The sequence below is a fragment of the Notamacropus eugenii genome, chromosome 2, assembly GCF_028372415.1.
Source record: "Notamacropus eugenii isolate mMacEug1 chromosome 2, mMacEug1.pri_v2, whole genome shotgun sequence".
In the NCBI taxonomy this organism is placed as follows: Eukaryota; Metazoa; Chordata; class Mammalia; order Diprotodontia; family Macropodidae; genus Notamacropus; species Notamacropus eugenii.
Window position 1 is genome coordinate 444,787,495 of NC_092873.1, and position 24,500 is coordinate 444,811,994.

The window sequence follows — 24,500 nt, forward strand, 5'->3', positions numbered from 1 at the left end:
ATTTATCATCTAAACCAGCACTATATATAATAAAATACATCTTAGACTTTTCTTCTATACCCAATAGATCATACAGTTTATGATTTATTTGTCCCTTGGCTGACAGGACTACTTTACTTTTGGTTTCAAATTCCTGCTTACTTGTTTTTCTTCTTTGCTGACATATAGGTGATGGTACAGCAAGAACTGGAAAGAGAAAATATGGATACAATATCGCTATATCTTGAATCAATTTTTCTTTTCAGCAAGTAGACACTTTATCAAATGCCAGGATAGGTCTTTTAAAGTCTCTTCCCAAACTGATCATATTTTCACCTGTGAAGGTATGAGTTAGCATAAAGCCAATGTGAAATTCACAGTGTCCACAAATATTGGCACAATTCAAAATTGAAATACAACAGACTCTCCACATGGAAGACAGAACCAAAACATTTATTCAGACACCAGAAAGCCAAATCCCTCATAGTAACAAATATCTATACACAATAACAATGCAGAGAAGACCATCCCTAAGCCTTCCCCCTCCTAGGCTTCCCATGAACCAGCTCCTTTAAACAAATCAAAATCACAAAATCACTCACACTAGCCTGTAGCCTGCATCCTTTCATGACTCACTCTCCGCTCTGCTCTAGCTGTCTCTTCTTGCTCCACCCATTCAGCAAACTCCTCCCACCACAAGCTCCATGTGGCTCAGACTGATGTGACCCAGGCAGATCACATGGGCCTATTAATGAATAGGGAAGATCTCCCTATTTTAAATTACCATTACAGTTATAGAGATGACAACTCAGCTCAGATTATTGTTTTGTATCAGTGTGAGAGATAATTTCATTTCTTTAGAGATCATGTGCTACTTTGTGATTTTATGAGGGGGATGTTGGAGAGAGTAGATTAGGAAACTCTTGATCAGTTGAGTCTCTGAATATGTTTGATGAAATTACAAGCCTATTTTCAGTTTGTGAGAGTGTTACACTTTGAAGGGCTTCATTTGTATATGAGAGCGTCAAGAAACAAAGCAGAATATTGGCAGAAATAATGAATTTACCCTTTTATGCATTGCCTAGATGCCTTTTTTTCTCTCATTGATTGAAGTTTGGGAAATGCTAAGAGATTAAAAGAGGCAACTAGGTAGAGCAGTGGACTGGCCAGGATTCCTGACCTGGAATCAGGAAGATCTAAGTTCACATTTGACCTGACACTTAAGTAGCTAAGTGACCCTGGGTATGTCACTTAACTTTGTTTACCTCAGTTTTCTCATCTGTAAAATAAGTTGTAGAAGGAAATGACAAACCACTGCAACATCTTTGCCAATAAAACCCAAAATGGGGTCATGAAGAATTATATCTATGACTGAAAGTGATGAAACAACTAAAGAATTTAAAAATAGGGAAATTAACTCTGGTAGAGTCAGCCCACAGGACAGTCATCTTGAGAAGTCAATTATGGATGAAAGATTGAACTCTTGAGTCCTTACTTGTACCTCTTGAAGAATGCAGCAAATAGGAAAGGATATCTCTCTCTTCCTCTGCCTGCCATTTTGTCCTCTGGTGGAAGCACATAAGCTTAGGAGGGGGAGATGTGTGTACATGAAGCCAGAGAGGCGAATTCAAGGACACTGATTCCTGAACTCCAATCTTTCTGTAGAGAAGAGTTCAAACTGAGAGAACCAGGATCCAGCAACACAACAGACCTTGGAGCTCAGGCTCTCAGGGGGCAGAACTGAAGATATTTCCTAGAGGTTCTAGGGGAAGGGTTCCATATTTCTGAAATAGCTTGGAAATCCTCATTTTTCAGGGAGCAATCATCTTTATTTTTCTGTCTCCCACTTCCTCTCTGCCTTGGAGTAAAAGAAAACAAAAGAAAAAGAAAAATCTTACAACAAATATGCATCAGCAAGCAAAACAAAGTCCTGCATAGTCTATGTCCCAAAACAAAAATATTCCTCACTTTACACCTTGAGTTTATGACCTCTGTGTCCTGGAAAGGACAACAGTGAACCCAGCTGAATATCATATCTATCCTAAGGCATCTCAGCAGGTGAGTACTATTATACTGAAATCAAAAGAGGACAACAGGGGCCTTGAAGCTTCAAATTATGTCCCTTACAATGTGGGAGCCTTCATACTCACTCTCTATACTTACTATAGCTAGGTAGTAGTTAAAAAAAAAGCTAACATATATATTACTGACGATGTGCCAGGCACTATGCTAAACACTTTACAATTATTATTTCATGTGATCCTCACCACAACTCTGAGAGGTAGATGCTGTATTATTATCCCCATTTTATAGATGAGGATATCAAGGCAAACTGAGGTTAAGTGAATTGCCCAAGGTCACATAGCTAGTATGTATTTAAGGCCAGATATGAACTCAAGGCATCCTGACTCTAGGTCTGGTACTCTATCCAGTGTGCCACCTGTCTATCTTACTAGCTCCTCAGATGATGTGCATGTTAGTAAGACAGTGTGTGATAAATTCATAGGCACATGGAGTATTTTATTGTAAACCTTCTTACTATCGTATTCCTTTGCTTTGAACTAATTGTGTTGTCTTCTGGCTGACTACTGAAAGTTAAATATATGGGGGGATCATGAAATATAATTTTACAAAATGCAGACCTATAGGATATCTTGTTGCTGAGACAGACATCCTTTAAGGAATGTACCCCATAAGCATGAGTAGAAAGTACTCTGGGGTGCAGATGAGAAAAATGAAGACCAGAGACTTTATAATTTGCTCACATTCATAGTTAGCTATATTGAAACAAAATAGTCCTGGGAGTCCTGAATTATCATCTCTTTTCAATACCTTTATTTAGCAAGGAGAGTAGAGAATAGGCAGAATGGGAAAGGTAGTTAACATTTTAGTTTTAAATTTCTGGAATTGTCTTCATTGTTTCTTTGATGTGTGTGTGTGTGTGTGTGTGTGTGTGTGTGTGTGTGTGTGTGTGTGTGTGAGCTGAGAGAGAGAGAGAGAGAGAGCACAAGAAACAGGAATGGAATGATTTGGAATTATCCCATTTGGAATATTCATTCCACTTCTCTCCATTAGAATGAATGATTGAGAATGAATTGTAAGAGGATGTAACAATAGTAATTGTATACTTGTATAAATGGAATTAAGTATTTCATTCTGCTTCTTAATGCTGGAGATTTAAGCTGTCAAGATTCCTTTAAATTAGGCCTCTGGATCTCAAGTATGATATTTATCAATGTAACTAAGGTTGTAGATGTTTGTTAATCATTAACTATTTGAGAACAATGGCAAATTTTATCATTTTATGTTAAACCAAATATACTTATGCATATCCACTTATCCTTACACAATAGTTTATAATTAGCATGCCAGGAAGTTCATCAATATCCTCTCATTCTTAGGATAACACATGTTTAGTTATTTATTAGAACAGCAAAGTTGCTTTAGATTCAATTTTTAAAAGTTTGAAATACTACCTCTCATTTCCTTTCATTATTATGTCATTTTGTTCACTTCTGAGAATTTCATTGAATACTGTTCTTTTGGAAGGAAAACCATCAAACTAAGTATCCACCATTTTATGGACTTTTAGGTCTTAAGGTGATTGAGCAGTTGAAAAAGCTACCGTAAGGTCAAGACAGCTCGTTTCTCATAGGCAATATGACTTACATTCTTATACAAGAACTTGTTAAATACTATGGATGCTTTTCATTTTAGATTTAGTCAACTGTTGGAATAAACAGAGGAGGAAAAGCATCTTCAGTCAGTCAAAAAGCATCTTCTGTCAGTCAAAAAGCTTTTTTTTAAAGCACTCATTGCTCTAGATGTTGTGCTAAGAGCTGGAATAAAAAAAGGCAAACAATAACAACATCCCTGCCCTTGAGCTAATTTTCTAGTGGTTTTCTAGTTTTTCTAGTGGCTAATTTTCTAGTTTCAAGAAAACTTGCAAAAAACTGTGCATATAAGATATAGATAAAAGATGATCTTAGAAGGAAGGACGTGGGGAAAAGTTGAGAAATACTTTGTGTAGAACAACTGAATCACAAAAGATGCCAGGGAGGCTGTAAATAGTTTGAAATAAGGACGGAGAGCATTCCAGGGTTGGAGATGGGCTAGGTTCAATTAAGTGAAAAAGCACAGTGTCCTTTTCTTCTTTCTTTGATATCACTGGGGTATAGATTCAGTGGTGGTATCACTGGGTCAAAAGATATGCATTGTTTAATAGCTTTTAGGGCATAGTTCCAAATTGCTTTCCAGAATGGTGAGATGAGTTCACAGTTCCCCGAATAAATATTAGTATACCTGTTTTCCCAGAGCCCCTCCAGCATTTGTCATTTTCCTTTTTTTGTCATCTTACCCAATCTGATGGATATGAGATGATGCCTCATTGTTTTAATAATTTTAATTACTCTTATCATTAGTAATTTAGAGCATTTTAAATATAACTACTGATAACTTTGATTTCTTCTCTCCAGAACTATTTTATCCTTTGACCATTTATCAATTGAGAAAATGGCTCTTATTCTTATAAATTTGATTCAGTTCCCTATATGTCTTAAACATGAAATTTTTATTGGAGAAATTTGCTACAAATAGTTTTCCCAGTTTCCTGCTTTTCTTCTAATTTTAGCTACATTGATTTAGCTCTTTTGTGGTGAGAAAGAATTGGAAACTAAGGAGATGCTCATCAATTGGAGAATGGTTGAACAAGTTATACAATTTGAATGTGGTGGAATATTACAGTGTTATAAGAAATGATGAAAGGAAAAGCCTGGGAAGACTTGTTTGAGATAATGCAAAGTGAAATTAAAAAGGACCAGGAGAACAATTTATACAATAACAACAATATTATAAATATCAATTAAAAAATATCTGATAAATATAATAATAATATCAGATAAATAAAATCTGATAAACACAAGCAACCACAAACTCCAAAAAAACTCATAATGAAACATGCTGTCCACCTCCAGAGGGAGAGCTGACGGACTCAGAGTACAGATTGAAGGGTGTTTTCTTCTTTTTTCCTTCTTTCCTGCCCTTCCTTCCCTGACAAAGGGAATACCCTTTGTCTCTCCATGTCTCTGTCTCTTTTTCTGATGTGGTTAATGTAAGAATTGGTTTGGTATGACAATATGTATTTGTAATGAATTTTGTTTTTCTTGATTTCTCATAAAGAGGAGATAATTCAGTCTTAAAATAAAATAAAATTGAATGTACAAAATAAAGGAGCTTTGTGTCAGGAAAAGGAAGGCCAACGTTACTAAATTATAAAGTACATCAAAAGAGTAAAGAGACCAGGTTGTGAAGGGCTTTCAAAGTCAAATGACTTTATATTTGACTTTGGAGGTTACAAGGAGTTACTTGAATGCTTCAAGAAGGGCCATAGTCAGACCTCAGCATTTGGAAGATCAATTTGGCAGCTGAATAAAGAACAGACTTGAATAGGGAGATATTTGAGGTAAGCTGACCAATCAGAAGATTGCAACATTCCAAGGTAGTTACTGTGTGAATGAAGAGAAAGGTATGTAGGTGAGGGATGTTGTGAAGGTAAAAACGAAAGGACTTGAAGTAAGAGTAAGAAATTGAAGGTAACATTGTGGTTGTGAGCCTGAATGACTGAGAATGGTGGGGCCCTCAACAGTTATAGGAAAGTTGGGAACAGGGTAGTGTTTGGGGAAAAGACAATGCACTCTGTATGACACATGTTGATTTTGAGATGCCTATAGGATATCCAGATATTCAGGAGAAAGTTGGCAATGTGGAAATGGAAGTTAGGAGAAAGGTTAGAACTGGATAAATTTATCTGAGAATCTTCCACATGGAGATTACAATTGAAGGAACAGTCAGATGGGTAAGGAAAGTCAGGAGAGGACAATACCATGGGAATATAGTGTGATAAGAGTATACAGGAGAAAGAATAATATGAGGATAGAGTGAAAGGCTGCAGATAGGTCAAGGGTAATGGGATACATGAATTACAGTTCAAAATCAGCAAACATTTAGAAAGTGTCAATTACAATCCAAGGTTTTATGAGAATCACTGAACCATATAAAGGTAAAAACAAAGCAATACATTCCCTCAAGGAGGTTAGTATTCTACTGGTAAAGGACTGAGGTGTTAAAATATGTAAAACAATAAATATGATACAAGACAGTGTGATGGGGGCAGAGAAGAAATTGAATGAGGAGGCTCTAGAAAAATTTGAAGAGGAACAATTTTCACTGGAGAGATCAGAGAAAGTTTGGCAGTTGAAGAAAGATAAGGATCCTAAAGCAGCAGCTAGGTGATAAAATGGATAGAATGTTGGATCCTTAGTCAGGAAGACCTGAGTACAAATCCAACCTTAGACACTTGCTAGCTATGTGACCCTGGGCAAGTCACTTAACCTTATTTGCCTCAGTTTCCTTTTCTGTAAAATGAGCTGTAGAAGGAAATGGCAAACCACATCAGTATCTTTGCCAAGAAAACCCTGAATAGGGTAATAAAGAGTCAGACATGGCTGAAATGACTGAACAGCAACAAGGAGGATCCTAAAAGACACAGATGAATAAGGAGGGCAATCCAGGTACAGGTTATTATTATAGGCTCTGAAAAAAATTTAGAGGCAAATAACAGAATTTTGAATTTAAAGAACAACCTTTAGTCAGTTTAGCTGAAACACTGAGTATGTGAAAGGGAAGAATGTGAAAGGATGCTTGAAATAAAGGTTTAGAGACAGACTATCACATTCTTTGAATGTCAGATTCAATAGTCTGCATTTGATTTTAAAAAGCAGTAGGAAACCACTGAAGGTTTTGAAGCCAGAAAGTGACGTGATCAGACCTGAGTCTTAGGAAGGTTATTTCAGTGGCTGTGCAAAGGGTAGACTGAAGAGAGGAGAGACTGAATTATGGAGACCAGTTAGGTGGTCATTTCAGTAGTCTGTGTGATTACAATTTCAGAGGGCAAGGAATAGTTGTATCCTGGAGTCCTGGTTCTTTTTCTGCCTGAGAACTCAATTTTGAAATCCATCTAAGCTTTTTGTCCTCAGCTGTCCCTTTCCCTTGCCTAGCTTATGGCAGAGATGGGAAAAAACAGGTGAAAGTTGGGCCATAATAGTCTCTGCTGGCTATAGGGTAAGGAGGTGACTCAGAACACACTTGGAAGTGCCATGATATGCTCGCCAAAAAAAAAAAAAAAAAGACTCATCTCAGAAATGACACTTTCTGCAGGGGGGCAATAGAACATACTGATGCTTCCAAGAAAAGCATAGCCATTTTTTTAATGGGGGTGGAGTCTAGGTCTGTGATTTCACAGGCATGGGGAACTTCTGCTGTGGAAATCTCTACTGTCATTGAAGATCTGCAAATTGTAGTCTTCGAGAGCTGATTGAGAATACTGAGAAGCTCTGACTTGCCCTGTGTCACATAGGACCAATGTGTCAGAAAGAGCTTGAGCCCAGGTCAATAGGGCTAGAGGCCAGTTCTCTATCCACCACCACACACTACTTTTCAATAGCAGTAGTAGTAGTAGTAGTAGCAGTAGTAGTAGTAGTAGTAGTAGTAGTAGTAGTAGTAGTAGTAGTAGTAGTAGCAGTGATAGTGGTAGTGGTAGTAGTGGTAGTACTAGTAGTGATAGTGGTAGTGGTAGTAGTGGTAGTAGTAGCAGTGATAGTGGTAGTGGTAGTAGTGGTACTAATAGTAGTAGTAGTAGTAGTAGTAGTAGTAGTAAATAGCATGACTCCTTTGCTCCAAACCATTTCTTTAATGAGTGCTTCTAATGCTTTGTTAAGTAACTGATTTAGCTTTTACTTTCTCCCCTTTGCTATTTTCACCCCAGTGATATTCATAAACAGGGTTATTGTTCATTTGTTTCAGTCTTGTCTGACTTTTTGTGACCCCATCTGGGGTTTTCTTAGCAAAGATACTGGAGTGATTTGCCATTTCCTTCTCCAGCTCATTTTATAAATGAGGATCTGAGACAAACAGGGCTAAGTAATTTGCCCAGGGTCACACAGCTAGTGTCTGAGGTCACATTTGAACTCATCTCTTTCTGATTGCAGGGGTAGCACTCTAGTCACTATTCCACCTGTTTGTCCCAAAGTAGGGACATAACCCCAAAATGGGGATGGAAAGAGGGCCATGTTTAATTCATTCTCAATCAATAAGCACCTATTAAGTACCTACTAAATTCTAGGCACTTTGCTAATAGTGGAAATCCTGTTTTAAAAAAGGAGAAAGGGCCCCTGCCCTCAAGGAGATCACAGTCTAATAATCTAATAGGAGAAGACAATACACAAAATGATGCTTAAAAGTATTTAAGGAAGGGAGGTATCTTGGGAGAGGAAATAATCTAAAGTGCTGTTTCCTGATAGGAAATGATGATGTGGCTGGCCTGGTGGCCCTCTTTAAATGGGAATTCTCTCCCTTCCATTCACAGGAGTTCCAGGGATCAGACTGCTGATGAGGTTTGGGTACCAAGACTGATTGATCTTGCAGGATGATAAGGTTTCACTGGGTATGAGGAAAGATCTTCAAGCCCTTGAGGAGTTGAATGTATTCATTTCAAAATACAGAAAAAAGTTAAACGAATTATTTCAGAACACTGTTAACCCTGCAGAGTCAAAACACAATTGAAGACCTAAAGGAAGGATTTATTTTTGTCAGCCTTTGTGCAGAAAAATGCCCATTGTTTGAAACTGATAAGTGTGGGTATTTTCTATTTCTATTTTTCCTATCAACTATAATGCCACATACAAAGTAGGAAATTGATCAATGCCTTAATGAATGAATGAATGAATGCCTTAATGGATAAATGGATGAAGCTTTGGTATGTTTACTGAAGAAACAAAAACATTGACATTACTGGGGACATGAAATCAATCTAAATATTTTAGTTTTATAGCAGAGATACAGAAATGCCAGTGATGATGATCAATTAAGAATTGAGTAAGGCTTAAATTGACAAACCTTGTGGGTGGGTAGATGGCTTGTTTTTGTATGTAGGTAGGTAATTATATACTATAATATAATCCCAATTACTAAATTCTCAATTCCTTGGTGCTTTTTATAATTTAGACATCAAGTTCATTTTTGTTATCTTTATAATAAATACCCAGTCAATTAAAAAATCTATTTTTCCCTCATCTTGCCTAAGTTTATATGCCTAGCTAATTTAACTGTTTTGACTTAAGTACCAGTCAGGTTAATTAAACAATCAGCCAATCCACTGAAGTGAAATAATAGAGAAGTTATTTATTTAAACCTTATAGTCAATTCAACCAAAAGATCAAATTGGCTGTATGTGTAAACATAGTCTTCATTTTCTAAATATGTATCTGCACCTTCCCATAGATGAAACCTTTTTTCCTTTGTGATATCTTTTCCTTGACTGTCCTGGCCCACACTGATCTCTCTGCTCTCTGAAATGCTAGAACTCTATCTCTACTAAACATTTGACATTAAGAATATATCTCTTTTTATTGTATGATATGCTCAATATGGGTCAACATTTTAGGGAAAAAAAAAAAAAAACATTTCCTCCTACCTTCCCCCCCTCCCCAAATTGAAATGGAGAGAACAAGAAAACCCTACTGTTCAAATTCTGGTTTCTAAAGTACATTGAGAGAGAAAGGACAAAGAAAATGCTGTTCCTGCTTATATTGTGCCCTGATCAGACTACAACTGGAATATTGTGTTCATAGTTCTGGGTTTCATGCTTGAGGAAAGACATTGGTAAGTTGGGAATCTAACCAGGATAAAGAATGGATTGGAGATCATGCCATATGAGACTCAGACAAAGGAACTTGGATATTTAATCTGTAGAAGAAAACATTTTAGGGACAACATTATGATAGATGTGTTCAAGTATTTTAAGGGCTGTCATTTAATAGATAGATTGAATTTATGCTTGATCTCTAAGAGCAGAAGATAAGCTATGATGGAAGTTGCAGAGGGTCAGATTTCTATTTCATCAGTCAATCAACAACATTTATTAAGCTTTTAAAATGTGTACCAGATATCATGCTAGGTGCTAGGGATTAAGAAACAAAAATAAAACCATCTTTGCCCTCAAGGAGTTCAAAGTTCATGGTGGAGACAGCATATTGTTGTTCACTCATTTCAGTTTTGTCTGACTCTTTGTGACTCCATTTGGAGTTTTTCTTGGCAAATGCACTGGAGTGGTTTGACATTCCTTTTCTACTTCATTTTAGAGAAGAGGAACCTGAGGCAAACAGGGTTAAGTGACTTTCCCAAGGTTACACAGCTGAGGCCAGATTTGAATGGAGGAAGGTGAGTCCTCCTTACTTCAGACCTGGCACTCTATCCACCGTACCACCTAGCCGCCCATTTTATATCCATACGTACCCATAAAATGAATACACATTTTTTGTTGGGGGGGGTATAAAATTTGGAGAGATCAGGAAAGGCCTCTTGTAAAAGGTATTGCTTGAGCATGGTGTTTGATATAAGGAAAACAATGCTTGGGATGATACCAAGTAGCATGTACTACCTTGGAAGGTAGTAGATTCCCCTTCCTAGGGATCTTTAAACCACTACTGAATGCACGTTATCAGGCATGTTGTTAATGATGATTCTCATTTAGGTATGGGTTGAATTCCATAGTCTTTAAGAATCCTTTCAATTCTAAGATTTGATGACTTAGCTTATTAAGTACGTTTATAAATATATAAAGTATATTTATATATATGTAAATATATACACACACACATAATATATAGTTGAGGTTGTTTTTTTTTTTTGATGATAGTAATTTGTGAAATATGTTAACAAAGAAAAATTTTCTTGAGAAATTTCCTGTAGACTTATGGCCCCCGAATGACTAGCAGCCTTGCTTATTCTCTGACAGCAGTTTATTTGAGGGAGGATTGATTATTCTCATCTCAATGTGTGAAGATTTAGAGATTTGTGCCTCCCGTTAATCATCTGTCTTCTGCTTGCTTAGGTACACATCTAATAGCAATAAGAGAAGATAAAGGCAAGGTAAAATAATTAGTTATCAAAGCATGAAAGATAGAAGAGAATGAAATATTTGCTATTTGTTAAATGTGGCTTTTAAGTAAATATTTGTTAGATAAAGATAATTTCAACTCAAGCATAATTTTCCAGCCTTTGTAAAAGATGAGGGTGGCTGAAGAGTGTGGAACTTTTTTCTCTATTCCTGGCTATATAAGGCCACACACTTGAGAATTAAATACTAGGATTTAGAACTTTAAAATAGAAATGAAAATATTGATAGCTCTTATTATAGCAAACATTCCTAGTTCTCTTAGAGTCACTCTTAACCTTAGAAACTTATAAGAGAGGCCCTGTAATCCTTGAGAACCTAGGCGCCTGGGTTTGGAGCAGAACTGAGCTTGACTGGGGAGGTAGATTTTAGAAGATAAGAGATTGTTCAATCTATGATGTTTACCCCAGTATATGTATTTTTTGATCTTCCTAAAGTACAGGTCACCCCTCCCCATTCAATGAACTCTGGTGGCTCTCTATTACATCCAGGATAAAATATAAAATCCTCTGTTTGGCTTTTAAAGCCTTTAATAACCTGACTCACTTGTATCTTTCCAGTCTTTTTACACCTTAATCTCTTCCACAAACTCTGATTGATTTAATTATACTGCCTTCACCCAAGATAGTCCATCTCTGGTCTTTGGACATTTTCTAGAATTCCCCATTCCAAAAATTCTCTTTTCTGTCCCTTTATTTTCCTGGTCTCCCTGGATTTCCTTCTTTGTAATCTTTGTGCCTGCTCCTTGAAACTGTCTCCATTTCATTTGTTTGTTCATAGTGGTTTGAATGTTGTCTCCTCTGTTAAATTGTTAGCTCCTTGAGATCATAGATTATTTTCCACCTTCCTTTGTATCCCTAGCACTTAATGCAGTGCTTGGTACATAGTAGGTAGAAGGTGTTTAATAAAATATTGACTTGACTTACTGAATTTTTGGCCTTGCCCTATGATTTCATTGCTGTAGTGAACTCCCAGGAAGAAATTACCTCATCCAGGGCAGATAAGCAAGTTCTCTGCTCCTCAATCTTAAAAACAAGTTGTCTGGAGCTATGACCTAACTGAGCTGGGTCTGGCTTGGCCTTCACTGTCATTGCCAGCTTGAATCTGCTAGGGCTGTGGTTGCACCACAGAGATGGTAGGCATTCCATGGGCAGCTGCCTTCCAGTGATATAACTGGAAGTATATTGGTGTACAAAGTATGGGCTGTTTCTAGGAGAAGCTTGAGTTCATTCAAAAAATTCTTCAGTTTCCCAAAGGCAATCTAACATGTTCTTGTCTTCCTGTTTGTCCCTGGGTTCAGCTCACTGTCCACTTGTAGCATCTGTACAAGATAGATGTACTGAAGGGTGACTTCTATTGATTTTTCCAACCCAAACTGTTTGGGAGAGCCTGGACAAAAGACATTCTGCTGTCACTTCATTTTTCCTACATGGATAGTGAGTTGAATAATTTGATATAGTGAACATAATGTCTCCCACTACCTAGATTATCTCAAGGACCTCACCATCTCTATGGCATCACTCTAATACCTGGTCTCAACCCTGAATCTCTACTCCATGACTGGGGAAAACAATCATACTGCTAGTGAGAAAAGGGTATCAGTGATGTTTGAATCCCCCATGGAAATGAAGATACAGTCAAGATCCTCACCTCCCATCATGCTTCCAGGGCCACCTATCAACCTTGGTGCCTTCTGCCCAGGCTCCTTCACCCCTATTGCACTGTACAATGAGATTAACTATTCACTGCCCATCCTGAATGGTACTCCCTCCCTAACCTAGAGATTAAGCAACAGTCCTGCATCATCCTTATCTTCATTGCTTACCAAATCAAAGGCTTTTTGCTAACTTGTGTGGTCTGACAGCTCAGTAAACTAATGACCTTCTAGGAATTTAGTAGTGATACTTTCCCCAGATGGAAAAGAAAGTTCTGGCCCTCTTTCTGGCTTTGATAAACTCCATGATGAGCTTGAGGAATTCCATTGTGAGTGACAAGAGGCCACCAACTTTTCTTCCCATCATTTTGTGATTCCATTCTTTCAAGTCATCCTTTTCCTGTTGCAGAGAGAACTGCTTCATTGAGCCTAGGCAGCCAAGCAGACCCTTCCTAGGACCTGGCTTAGCATGAGCACCTAATCAACACAATTACAACTTCCCCAGGTGACTATTTAGAGCTACTAATGGAAAAACATGGGAATGGGAATGGAAAGAGACCCAATCTTAACAGGAAAGAAAACAACAGCTTTGAGAGAGAATCAGTCCTCCCTGAGTCTCCCACCAAGGTAGTGTCCACCATTCACCCTGCTCCCCACCATAGCCCTGTTCTCTCTCTCTGACCCTCATAAATCCTGATGGGCAGCCCCATCCTACTGTGTCATTTGTACAGTATTATACCTTGGGAAATAGTGCCACTTCACACTTATACAGATATCCCACCAAGATACTGGACATCAGGAAATACATGACCAACATCATGGTCATGACTTACAAGGAGGATACCAGGAGGATCTAGTAGTGGACTACCATTTGACAGAATGGACTGACAAGTGGAAACATCTGAATCCCTTGGCATTCCATGGCTGTCTGCAGCACTGCCTGGAAATGGATAGGGAAGAATTCAACTTTTAGAAGAGATGATGCAGCAAGAATACAAAGGCCAGGCAAGCAGAGCGTGAGCTGATCTCCAGCCAGCACAGCCCAGAGAGCTCAGACTCACTCAGTGGTGATTCCCTATGTGAATTTAGCAGTAGGTCAGAGAAGGCTATGTCACTGAAGAGATCTGGAAGAAAGGGAAAATAAGATGAAGTGACAAGCCATGATGGAAATGCAGAAGGCTATGGCAAAGGCTAAGCAAAGGGCCTTTGAAAAGGTATTAGAAGCATGCCATCACAGATACTAAGTGCCAAGCCAATGGAAATTCATTTCTGAGAGCTACTGGAGTTGTGAGTGCAAAGCCAACAAGAAGTGCAATGGTTGCAAGGTTGTCCAGTATTGTGGCTCCTTCTGTCAGCATAAGAACTGGAAACGTTAACACTGCATCTGCATCCAGGGGCCCCATAGTTGGAGCAAACCACTCCTTCCTCCCCCTGGGTGAGTCTCTCTCACCAAACCCACTGATGGAGTGCTGAGCCCAGCCCTGAACAAGACCTCAGTGGCCGCCTCGTGGTCCTCAATCCCTGCATCTGTCTCAGCTATAGATACCAATGTACTCTGAGCAGGAATGGCCATCAGTTTCTTCATTACCACAACCAGTCCCTTGTGGTACCAACAGAAGGCAGTGGTTTCAGTGACAAACCATTGGCATTCACCATCAGGCCATTTACAGGACAGAGATAACTACTTTCATTATTAGTCATTTTCCCCAGGGGATAAGATGTGCAGCAGGTTCCCCCATGATGAATGTTGGCTTTTCCAAGGTTGCATTGTCCAAACATGGCTTAACAAAGTCTACATATGTTTTTTTTTCACCCGTGCAAGGCTGTCCAACTACTCTGTATGGAAATGGTTACCACCGTATTCTTCATTTCAGATCACTAATGCAAAACAGTCTGTGACTGTAGCTTCCCCCCCTCCTTTTTTTTCCCTCCTAAGCACCTTTGTTCTAAGCTATATATTCTCTGTCTTTTCTGACCCACAAGTTCACCAGTATGACATCTCCTAGAGACTGTGTAATAGAATCAGTCACAGAGCCACAATATTTTAGATCTGGGAGGAGCCTCAAAGGCTAGAGGCCCCAACTTGTAACTGACCAGGAGCCTCCTCTGTGATATCCCTGATCATTGAATGAAACAGGCTGTACTTTGAAGTGAAAACAGGATGTGGGAGCCTGTTACATGCTGCCAGTGGTGTTCTCAGACTCATGCCTAATCTCTGACCAATACCAAGGAACCTAGTTTGGACAAACAAGGACATGCAATCCCACAAACTATTTAACTCATTGAACTACATTGTTGTGCTGGTGTCGAGAGATTCCAGGCCTGACAGGATGTTCTACAAGGAGAAAAGTGACTTACCTGCTTCTAGAATGCAGTTTAGGGTCAGCTCAGATTTAGAGGGGAAGGAGGAGCTGACTGTCTCAATAAATGCATAAGTTATGATTTCTATGGAGAAAAAATAAAGTTGCCTGGGATATAGAGAGATCGAGTAACTTGCTGGAGATTACACAACCAGTATGTCAGAGGCATCTGCTTGAACTCAGATCTTTCTGACCTTGAGGCCAAGTGTCTCTGTAGTATGCCTCACTGTTTCTGATGCCTTACTGTTGGAAGACCAAAAATTCACTTCTTTATCAATGAAATGTTTCATAGTGTTTTCTCCTACATGGTATAATGGAATGATCACTGGATTTGGAATTAGGAAACTGAGGCTTAAATTCTCTCTCTCTCTCTCTCTCTGATTTTTTTTTACTACCTTTATGACATAAAGCATGTCATTTAATTTCTTTGGGCCTCAGTTTCCTCAATGATAAAATGGTTTGACTTGCTGATGTCTTATATGCCTTCCAGATCTTAAGGTTATCTTTTTTTATGGTTTTTTTCTACTATATTTTGTATCCTGTATAACTTTATTAGATTCTTCAAGCTTCTTATTTGTCAGTTTAATGCCAAAATATCTTCACAACTAGTAAAGTTGTTATGATGAAATGATCCAAATCCAAATATTTCAAAGCAACTTAATTTTTAATTTTATACGGATAAATTTTTACAGGGTGATTAAAAATGTCATTTTTTCAATACATTTTATTTTATGTGTCTACATGGTTTGGTATGACTTAAACAGACTTTGGATGACTGTAATAAAAGCAGAGGGCTACATTGTAAGAGGCCTAGAAAATAACATAAATAATCATGTGCCAGTAGGTAGAAGATATGCTCTTTCTAACTTCTTTTAAGCTCTATCTGTATTTCAGGTAACGTATTTCTATGTCACTTCTGATTCATTCAGTAGAACCAGCAAAGCTAGGTCTAGTCGATGAATATCAAATATATCAAATATCAAATATATATTATTATTATCTTTCTGTGTGAATTCTAATTAATGCCATATAATGTACTTCTTTTTTAACCGATCTTGAAATTTGATCTTAAAATTAATTGGAAGAGAGTTTATTCATCTATCTGTGCTTGTTTATTTTATCAAATTTCAAGGTCATAGTAAAGAAATATATTATATGCCATTATCAGGAATTCACACAGATGATAAAAATAATGTAATTTGATATTCTTTTTAAAAAATTCATCAGATACATCTAGCTTTATTGGTTATACTGAATGAATCAGAAGTGGCATATAGATATATCACCCAAAAGTCTGGCAGTGTTGGAAAGAAATTAGAGCATATCTTCTATATCTGTCTCTCTATCTAACTGTCTGTCTGTCTGTCTGTCTATCCATTTATCTATGTTATCTATTTACAAGTCTATCTATTCATCTATCTATCATATTTTATGATTAGAAAACTAGGTCTTTCCATCTGGCCCAGGCTGGAAGTAAAGGGGCTACTAATAGACCCACTTTTGCTATTTGTCCATACAGAACTTTTGACTTGTTTTGTTTCTGAACTACACTGGTTCACCCTTCATTACATAACCTTGTGATCTCTCTGTGCTTGGGTGTGTACTATATTGATGTTGAAGTTAGTGTGGACACCTGATCCCCATAACTCACTGCAACTCAGAACTCCTGAAAACAAGAGATGCTCCAGCCTCTGCCTCCTGATTGGTAGTGCTTATCTCAGGAAAAAAGTTCTTTTCTGAAGTGATTAACATTTTAAAAATCTTCCCCATCCCCATACAAGTCACATTCTCAAAAGGGCTTGGTGCAGTAGAAGGAGCATTAATCCAAAATCCCAGAATCCCAGAACATGAGAGTTAAAAAGGAACTCAGCAACCATCCACTTGAGCTCATTCCCTAAAGGAATGTCCTTTATAGCATACTTGACAAGCGATTACCTCTAGCCTTTTTTCAAAGACTTCCACTGAAGAAGAAACCTACTACATCCTAAGGCAGTTCAGTTCACTTTTGGACAAATTTAATTGTTAAGAAGTTTTTCCTTACACCAAACTTGGTTTTGCCTTTTTGCAATTTCTTCCTGGTTCCTGGTTTTGTCTTACATGTTGAAACAGAACAAGTGTGGTCTCTTTCATATGACAGCTCTTCAATTCTAGTTACTGTTTTCCTACTGATGGAAAGCAACAAATTCAGTAGGTTCCTGTTTTCTCATATGTAAAAGGAAGAGGTTAATTCTGATTTTTAGTGTCCTTTTCGCATAGACATTCTGTAATAAGGTGCCACAGTGAATAGAGCACTGGATCTGGAGTCAGGAAGACATGAGTTCAAATCTGGACTTAGAAACTACTAGCTACATGACTCTTGGCAAGTCACTTAGCTTCTGTTTGCCTCAGTTTTTTCATCTGTAAAATGGAGATAATAATAACACCCACCTCCCAGGACTATTGGGAGGATCAAATGAAATAATAATTGTTAAGTACCCTTAGGCATAGTAAGCACTACAAAAATGTTAGTTATTATTATCATTACTTCTGCTATTAATAATAGAAAGGTTACGTAGTTAATTTTATCAGCTCTCTTAAAATCCTTTTTAAATGTGAGTAATAAAATGGACTGAACAGGGAATAAAATGATACTAATAAAGCAAAGGACGTAGTTAAGTCACAAATTAAATATCTAGTATTTGAAAATCATTTCCTATTTGGTTAGTTGGCCAAAACAACCATGAAAATAGAATAAGACATTACATGCTGTACAGAGAAAGCACAACAAAATGAGCAGGACCATAGAGTACTCTATGTATCTATTTTTATTCAATGAACTCTTGAAATATTCTAATCACATTGCAAAAACATGCTATTTCATGACCATAAAGAATTTCCTTTAAAAATAATAAAATGAATAGGAAAGCTGATTTAGAATAGAATCTCAGGAAGCTTGGTGAGTTGTTGTACACTTACAACTGGTATGGACAACTTAATCATTAGAATAATTATAATTCCCAAGCAATAGATGAGGTAGAGCAAAAGTACTAGCCCTGGGTGGTATAGCTAACACTTATCTTAAGAAAAAACATAAGAAAGCCGAGATTTAGATCTACATTACCCTAAGAAAAGTGTCAGGTTTTCTTTGACAAAATTGCAGCTGTGACTCGTACTGCTTATCTATGGACGCCTTAATTTTGCATTCAGTAGAATTAGTAGAAAGTTAAAAATAACAGTACAGTTCATTCCAGACAGAAGAATTTAGGGGATGGTATAAGGTCTTACATCCACCTTCTCCCTCACCCTCCACCACAAACTACCTCCTGTTCTACCAGGCAAAAAAGTATGTGCGGCATGATTTGAACTCGGATTACTGTGCATTAGAATCATTGAATGTCAGAACAGGGTTAAATGTTGAAATCATATAGGTAAGTATGCCATAGTAGAAGGAGCACTAGATCAAGAGCCAGAGGACCTAGGTTCAAATTAAAATTTGGGAATTTATAAGACTAGTTGAAATTCTGGGACTTTAGTTGTTTATAGTTGTATGACTTCATGTAACTCATTTCACTTTTATGGATTTTAGGTTCTTGTCTATGAAATGAGATTTGGACTGTGTAATCCCTAAGGTACCTTTTAATTTAAAATCTTGTGAGACTGTGAGCCTAGTAGTAGTATTCACATACTACTTCTATACTTCTATACTGTTACTGCTTATACATACTACCATATATACCACTACTGTACACTACTATACAGCTGGGTTGCCATTAATGTGAATTATAAGTGGTCCCCTGAAGTGGTTGTGTGGATTTGAAATCATGCTATTCAAAATTATGATTATGTGAAATATACATCATTGTTATCATTTCACTTGCTTTTGAGTCATGTCCAACTCCTCATGACTCCATTTGGGTTTTTCTTGGCAAAGATATTGGAATGGTGTGCCATTTCCTTCTCCAGTTCATTTTCCAGATGAAGAATTAAGGCAAACAGCATTAAGTGACTTGCCCAGGATCACATGACTAATAAGTCTGAGGTCATATTTGGACTCTATAAGCTGTCATCTCCAATAAAATATAATCTCTTTGAGAGCAGGAGTTATTCCTTTTTTTAAAAATCTTTGAATCCCTAGTAATGGTTTCAGTATCTATCATATTGTAGGCACTTAATAAATGCTTGTTCATTGGTAGAATCCAGTTCTGATACCAAAGCCTGTGCTTTTGCTACTATCCATTATCTGTTTGTCTACCTGTAAAGCTTAGAGAGCTTGGCTTAGAGGGGAGCTCCTTTCCACAAGTCAGAGATTTCCAGTCAAAGGAATAAAGAGTAGGGAAAATACTGACCCTGAGTGAGTGGCGACAAAATAAAATATTTGGTAAGTATGGCATATGAGGAAGTGCCTAGAAGTGAATTATTCAGAAGGAGGTGAGTAAATGCTACTGAAATGGCAAATCAATAGCTAAAAACCACTGTCTTTTTTTTCCACACAGAGATGTACCCCTCTTTTGCAATCTAAGTCTGTTATGATTATAAAATACAACTTAAGACACATATAAGTAGTAAAATGAGATGTTAATGGTTAAACTAGTGTGGGTAGAACAAATGGTACTGACTATTTAAGTTAGGTCCTTCCTTCACAAAGGAAGTAATCTATTTTCCTATTCCTTCTATCCGTATATGGCAACAAATGGGCTCTTTGAGGGCACATATGCGTGATCTAGAAGTGAAAAACATAGTCTTGGGGTCTAAAGTCTGGGGTCAGTCATGACTGCCACAATTCCTTGCTGGGGCTTAGTTTACCAATTAGGACTAGATAATTTTCAAGGTCTCTTAGAACTTGAACACTTTGTGATTATGGTTGAATGTTTGTTGTGGCTCATATGAAATACCCACTATTTTATGGCTAGTCACACCTATCTTGCAATAACCAGAAGGACCTTGCTCAAGCATTGGGAAAAACTCAACATTTGTCCAATGCAATTTATATTTGGACAGATTTCTAAACCTACTCTTTCACTTCTAAGAGTTTAGCTGTGTCTAAATTTTAAATTTATTGCTTTTGTTTTTAATCCATTGTGCATTATTATACGTGTATCTTTTATATTTTTGATAGTTTTGGTTTTGACAGAAAGAGAGTAAGTAAAGGGCCATGACAAATATATTTCATATAACATTTTATATTTCGTACATGTTTAATATTAAATAGTGAATCACCACCAATCACCTGACCTTCTTTGTAGACTAAACATTATTACTCTTGTACAAGTTTCTTGGTGTTCTCAGAATAATGAATTGAATCTATGACTAAAATTTTGAATTGAGAAATCATTTATATAAGTGAAAGGGTAATAACTGTATTCCCTTAAGGTTTCCTTTCCTCATGAATCTTTCCTGGATATATTCTAATGTAGCATAATGCCATAGTAGTTTTACATTAATTTGTCTGATTTTTATTTCTCATTATGAAGATGGAGAACTTTAAAACTGAACAAGACAAAGGAAACTCCAGAACTAATCTGTTAGTTAAATTAGGATAAAAAAAAGGATTGATGGAAAAAAGAATTATGATACTTCTTAGACAAGTTATTACTTCATTAAAAAAAAAAAAGTTGGCCAGGATCCTGAAAAATGTGTTGCCTCAAACCTAAATTTGCATAGATTAAGAATCACTCTTTCAAGAGAAACATTTTTTTTTGTCAAGAAGGGTTTAATTAATTTTGCTAAAATTGCCACTTGAAAAAGAGTAGGCATGTAGAAATGAGGAAATATCACTTATTAGAAGAATTGCACTGGGAATTCATGAGCTGACTGCCATTTAAAAACTAGAGTGCCCCAAGCAGTGACCAGAAATTTTAAAAAATGCTTTAATTGACTGTATATATTATAATAGACTAATATGTTTATTCTATTGAAAATAGAAGTACCACACAAAGTGAGGGGAAAATACTGAATCAGAGGCATAACATGTAACACATTTTAAAATGCCATCATTATTTGTAACTTTGAATGTAGAGGATGGGACTTGATTCATCAGCTATCTTTTATATGATTTCCATATTATATGTGACTCAGTACTTTTTTCTTTTAAGCATGATATTCATTTTTATGATAAGGGTGAACTGAGAATTTCAGTGGAAAACATCCTGCAGGGAAAAGGAAAGCAGAATAGTTTGGTTCCAAGAGTATTAGCTAAGGAATTACAAGACCTTGGATTGATTGCCTGAATTTCTACGAAGTCACTGTAATTTTAATGGTACAAAACAAAGATTACTGACTTTGTAGTTAGAGGAATTGTATGATGCTTACCATCTGTATAACCATACACAAGTCGTACAAGCTTCATTTTCCTCATCTGTAAAATAAGAGCATTGGACTAGATGGCATTTATAGTCTCTTACATCTCTAAAGCTATGCAATCTAACTTTTATAGACCTTGGTTTTCTTGTCTCCAAAGTAGAAAATATAGTAAATACTTAATCCCGGAGGCAGTAATGAATAAAGAAGAGATGGGCATGTATTTAGGAAGACTTGGGTTCAGTTCTTGCTTCTCACACATTGAATATGTGACCCTAGACATGTCACTTACCTTCTCAGTGCTGCAAACAACTTGCTAAGAAAATTTGTAAGCAGCTGCTAATGAGGGAGGTTTCTCATGGGGTCTGTATATGAAATAAGCCACTGTTCTAGTCAGTCAGTCAGCCAATTAATAAACATTTATTAAGTATATACTGTCTACCAGGAACTATGCTAAGTACTAGGGATACAAAGAAAGGCAAAAACACACTCCCTTTTCACTAGGAGGAAAAGCCATGCAATCAACTAACAAGCAACATACAGGGAAAAGAAAACGGAAAGAAATCCAAACCACTACTAAAAAAAAGCAAAAAAAAAAACCCCAAAACCCCCAAAGCTATGACAGAATAAAGTCATTGTAGGTGACAAGGTAGGATTTATTAAGCACTAATTTCACAGGGATTTGTTGAAGTTCAAGTGAGATAATATATATAAAGTTCCATATATGTCAGGCAAAGCAGTAAGCATTTATTAAGCTGTGGAGATGGAAATAAAAGCAAAAAAAAGTCTTGACCTCAAAGAACTTTTTTTCTGATGAAGACTACACAAAAGAGAGCTGAAAAAAGAGAGGGAAAGATAACTTCACAACTGCTATGTACCACATCCAGCACTATCAATGGAGATAGAAAGAAAAGGAAAGACTATCTCTGCCCTCAGCAAGCTCACAATTTAATGATAATACTTAAAAGAAAAGTTAAGTTTGTTTCAGGGAGTAGAGAAATGATAATAGAATAGTGAAGACCTCAGTGTAAACCTTTCACACATAGGCAATATAATATTTTTAAAAAATCAGAAAAGGGTTTAGCACCTGAGTAGGGTATTAGAAAAATTAGATAAGCCAAAACTCTGGTGATTATTGAATGGTAAATGAAAGGAATACATGTTTCCTCAGCTGTGTATGACACTTTCATAGAAATATGTAGTAGACATAAAATATCACAAATTAAAATGTAAAAAGAAATATTAACATGTAATTTACATAATGCAATGAAAATATATGCAATAAATGATTCTCAAAGAAAGGATTAAAAATTTACTAAAATAAATTACTTAATCCTAAGGAATTGATGGGCCAAAGAACAAATTATAGAAATGAAAAATTATTTTGCTAAGAAAAATGTGAAAAGTGGGGCAACATATCAAATTTTTTTGATGCTGTCTAAGCAGCTTTTAGGGGGGAAAGTACATTTCTAAGCGTTTTCATATAGAAAAAGAGAAAGAATGGATCAAATAAACAATAATTAGAAAACCACCAGAATTTTATTTGAAAAAATGAATGCTAAAATACAAATTGTGAAAATCAAAGATGAGACTAATAAAATTGAAAGCAAAATAAATGAACATATGAAAGTAGGACCTATTTTTTTAATAAAAAATATTACCCAACTTGATTTTTTAAAAAAGAAAACCTAATAATCCATATCAAAACAAAAGCAAATTAATAATACATGATAGAGAAATAAAGGAAATTATTGGAAACTATTTCTGCTGTTATTTGCCAATTAACCCAATAAAATTAATGTAATTATGTGATACAAAATGTGAAAAAACAAGAGTGAAAACAAGAGAGGACATAACTAATATAAGAAAATGAATCTGAACAAGTGATAAATGAAGTCCCAAAGAATGAAACTCTGAGAGCAGATTAATTTACTAGCTAATTCTATCAAACATTCAAAGAACATTTGATTCTAATATTACATAATCTGTTCAAAAATGGGAAAACAAAGGAGGCTACCAAATCCTTTTATCATCTGCATATGGTCTTTATGCTTATACGAAAGAGCATTAAAATAGAGAAAGAAAATTAAACTTATATTCCTGATGAACATTGATACAAAATGTGTAAAAAATATTAATGAAGAGACTACTATAACATATTACAAGGATCGTGTAGTATAACCATGTTGGGTTTATAAAATCTAAGGTTAATTCAATATTAGGAAAACAAGTATCATGAACCAATTAAAAGAGCAACAAAAATCATATGGTTATATTAATAGATTGAGAAAAAGTTTTTGGCAAGATATAATGCCTACTTTTCTTTAGAAAAAGAAAACCCATAAGAATACAGGAAAGATGAATATACCCTTACTATGAAAGTAGTGTTTATCTAAAACTAAGAGCAAACACTATTAATAATGGATATAAGGTACAAATCTTGTCAATAATATCAGGAGTAAAGTATGAATGTCTCTTGATGATACTGTTTAATATAGTGCCAGAAATGCTGTCTATGGCAAAAAGATGAGAAAAATAACCTGAGGGAACCAACATAGGCAAAGAAGAAAGAAACTTATTACTTTTTACATATGATATGATAGTTTACTCAGAGAACCCTAGCCAGTCAACTAAAAAGTAATTTAAGCAGCTCAATTTCATCAAACTTGTACTATATAAAAGAAAACCATATAAGTCATCAGGATTTTCTGTACATTATGAACATAACCCAGAGGGAATAAAGAGAAAGAGGAATCACATTTAAAACAACTCCATAATGTACAAAACATCTGGAATTCTATTTCTCATGACATACAGAGAACCATGTGTATACAATCATGATTTATCTTTAAATACAAATAAAGACAGACTTATATAATTGGAGAAATAGTACTTCCTCAGGGATAGGCTGAACCAATATGATAAAAATGACAATACAACACAAATTAATTTACTTTTTGAGTGCCATACCAATCAAACTACCAAAGGATTATTTTGTAGATCAACATTAGCAAAAAATAATGACATTCATATGGAACAACAGTTCAAGACTATCAGGAGGAATAGGGGGAAAAAAAGGAAAGTTAAGGGACTGGGCAATAATACATCTCACAACTTACTACAAAGAAGTAGTCATCAAAATGATTGGGCTGTGGTTAAGAATTAGAGAAGTCCACCTATGGATCAAATTAGAAGCACTACATCCAGAAGCAAATGAGCA

At 36.2% G+C, this 24,500-nt stretch overlaps 1 protein-coding gene and 1 pseudogene across 8 annotated transcripts in view; both read left to right on the top strand.

Annotated features, from left to right (window-relative positions):
• The window catches only part of KCNT2 (potassium sodium-activated channel subfamily T member 2), a 528,526-nt gene that overhangs the window by 27,804 nt on the left and 476,222 nt on the right, over nucleotides 1-24,500 (top strand). The gene's annotated exons all lie outside the window — the stretch shown is intronic.
• LOC140529567 (protein CBFA2T2 pseudogene) lies at nucleotides 10,710-16,094 on the top strand (annotated as a pseudogene).